Source organism: Tenrec ecaudatus, chromosome 13, assembly GCF_050624435.1.
Source record: "Tenrec ecaudatus isolate mTenEca1 chromosome 13, mTenEca1.hap1, whole genome shotgun sequence".
In the NCBI taxonomy this organism is placed as follows: Eukaryota; Metazoa; Chordata; class Mammalia; order Afrosoricida; family Tenrecidae; genus Tenrec; species Tenrec ecaudatus.
In genome coordinates, this window is record NC_134542.1 from 123,309,703 (window position 1) to 123,313,214 (window position 3,512).

Genomic DNA, 3,512 nt, shown 5'->3' on the forward strand with positions numbered 1-3,512 from the left:
TCCTCAGGAAATTGCATCACGTGGGAATAGAGGGGCGGTGCCTGGAGATAATGGGGGAGTTGGGGAGGGCGGGGCCTGGAGGTGAGGCTCAGGGCCCTGAGTGGCAATGGATTCATTCATTCTTAGTCTGGAAACCCTGCTGAAACCTGTCCTCTTTGGGAGGCCCTGCTTGCATTTGGGACGCGTTTGCATTTGAATCACAACAACACACAAGCCCAGACACAGCGGTGGGTGGAAGGCATGCTTCCCAAGTGAGAACTTCCGCAAGAGACAACTCCAGCTGCTAGGACCACAGACCCACACTAAAGGCGTCTGATGCCATCTGCTCCCCTTGACCATGTCTTTCCTGGGTTCCCCCTGAACGCTCCTCAACCACCCAACTCGAAGAGGCCCGAGCCTTGTAGATTCAAGAGCCACAATAGGAAGACCCTTCACAACCTGCTTCATCCTCAGACACGGATTTCAGGCTCTGCTCCCAGTGCCTCAGCACCCAGACTCAAGGCTCCTTTCCCTTGTGCATGTGCAGGTGAGCATGGAGATGGGGAATTCCTGAAAGCGCCACCCTCCTTCAGTTGCCATCTCCTCCCCCTCCTCTTCTCCTCCCCTGCTCTCGTCCTCTCTCCTCACTGCTACAGATTTATTTCCTCCCAATGTGTGGGTTCTGTATTGCTATTTTGATGAAACCTTTCTATGAGAATAACTGTCTTTTCAGTAAGTTCCAGTCAACTAATTGTCCTTTGCGGACTGTTTCCTTTAATACATTTCACGTGTTGAGGTCTCTCCTTTCTGTTTCTATGTAATTGAGTATTTTTTTAATCAGGAATGGGTGTTAGATATTATCAAATGCCTCTTCTGCATCTATGAATATGATCATATGGTTCTTATTCTTTGTCCTATTTATGTGGTTGGTTTTTCTAATGAAAGATACTTGCATCCCTGGTAATAATCCTTCTTAATCAAGTTAAAGTATGAACTCAAAGGTGGAGATAGGTGCTTTCTAACTAAATCCATCCATTTCCACAAATCTAAAGATAAACTGCTCAGATGTATGATCTAATCACTCTCCTAAACCAATAGTTATGTAATCATCAATTATGTTACTTTACTGTTAAAACACCAGTATATATCCTGTTGTGGTGTATTTTATAAATGATTTTACCCCATATTCCCTGTAGTCTTAAAATTTTCTTATGAAGCTTCTCATGCATTAACGTAATAAATAAATTTAGTTTCTAATACAAATCTACCATTGTTCAATTTTGTCCTTGACTATTGATTCATCGTGCAGGTATATATATTAAAACCATGAATATATATTTTCGACAATGATTCTGGAATGATTATTACTTTACTGCTTATTTTAAAAAGAAACTGTAATATTTCAGTACTTATTGTACATAGAGTCCCTGTACAAGGGAGGTGGTTGTTAGGTGTCACTAAGCTATCTCCAAATCATGTTTCTTCCTGTTACCACCGGGAGAAACACTGGCCTGTCCTACACCATCCTCATAATTGTTCTTATATTTGAGCCCGTTGTTTCAGCCTTTGTGCATCTAAAAAGTTTTCCTCTTGTTTGTTACCAAGCAACATGGTTGAAGCGATGTATCTCTTGTATTTGCCTCTGGTTTGCAAATACACAAACACTCTAAGGTTTTACTTATATGGAATAAGAAAATATATTTAAAAGAAGAACAATAAAGTCAGAACTTTTGTATGATTTCTGACTCATAGAACCATAGAGAGCAGAGTAAAAGCTTCTTAGGCTTTTGTTTTTTCCATTTTATAGAACATACGGTTTCATCTTTAGCATAGCAGGTAGTGTCCTTAAACAATAGTCAAAAACTACAACAATAGTCCAAAACTACACAGGTGATGTAGTGGTTTATTTTCTCAGTCTCAGACATGGATAAACACCACATGGAAGTTAAAGCTTACTTGAATATCCCAGAGATGAAGAAAATACTGATTGTTTTGTGTAACATTAAAATTGTGTTGATTTGGTAGAAGTACATTGTCAATTGTTTTGCGTGACCCTGAGCACAGCTGTGAGATTCTGGTTGTAAGAGAATGATACCCTGATCCATGATCAAAGTAACTCAGGTGTCACCCTTTATGACATGGATATTCAGTGTCACATAAGGAGGCTGATGCCTTTAGCTCAGTCACTGAGGTATGTGACTTTGATCATACATCTGATAATAATCTAACCGTTTGTCAGGATAAGAATCTGGGTGTTTGTTTTTTCTAAGACCTACACATTGTATTATTTACAATTCATTGGAATTCCTTCCTGGATGGTCAGTATTATGAAGAACAAACTTTCAAATATGGTGGTGGCAATTTAGGCACTGCCGTTTATGTGATATTAATCTCTTCCACATCACGTACGATACGTGTTTTCCTAAATGCCTATGCTTAATGAAGTCTTATCTTCGCACTGATTTTTCACTTACACGGTTTCATGACTGTGCTCCTCCCATTCCGGGTCACGCTGAGATGGGCCGGAAGTGGCGGTGTCCTAGCCGGATGTGAGGGTCGGAGTGGGAGTCTTAATTGCCATTCTCGGGGCGTGGTCTCAGAGAAGCGCCCTCAGCTGGAGCCACGTGTAGTGGTCGCGCCCAGGTGGTGGTTGCTCCGGACCATTTGCGGTGACCCTGGTGCACACAGCAGCCAGGCTGGGGTGCAAGCGCCCTTCCCCCCCTCCCCCTCCCCGAGCAGCAGTGTGTTGGGATGTGGTGGGGTGTCCCAGAGACTGGTCCCATTCCCCAGTGTTGGGACTGGTAGGGCTTTGTGGGGAGACTCCCTGCTGGAGAAAGAGGGATTCCAGACTCGCACTTTGGGCGTCGGGGTTCCCTCATCGCCTTGCAGGTCTCCCCTCACCCCCCTCCTTGTTTCCTCTCGCACAGCGGCGCCCCCTCCCGGAGTCTCTGCAAGTCTGCAGCTCACAGGTGCTTCTCTCACCACAAAGGATGAATGCGGTCAGGAAGCGAGTGGCTGCAGCTGGAGCCCAACGCTATGGTGACCAGACGCCCTGCTTTTGTCGGGACAGCCCCGATTTTTAACAAATCGCCCCGCGCCCCGCAGCGTTTTAAAAAAGTCCCGATTTTTGGAAAGAATGCAGACAAGCTAGGGAAAGGCGGGAGAATTGGAATATACTGTTTTCGGCTGCCATGTGGCTATTTCGCTTTATATTATTTTTGTTAATTTTATAACGTTAAAATTTAATAATAACAAATAATTGTTGAGCACTGATTATCAAGAACTGCTTATCAAAGTTCGCATTGTTGGAATTCGCCACCATTGTTTGGGTTTAATGAACAATGGCATTTTAGGGCGTTGGCAAGGAGGAAAACATTTTGTAACTGTCTCTTCTTAGACGATACAATCGTACTGCGTGCTAAACAAGTGATGTCAACAAATCAGCCATTCAGATAATTTAGCTAAGTAATTTATTTCATAAATACATACATTTTCTTGAATTTAGCAGACAGTACTCGTATTATTTATATTTT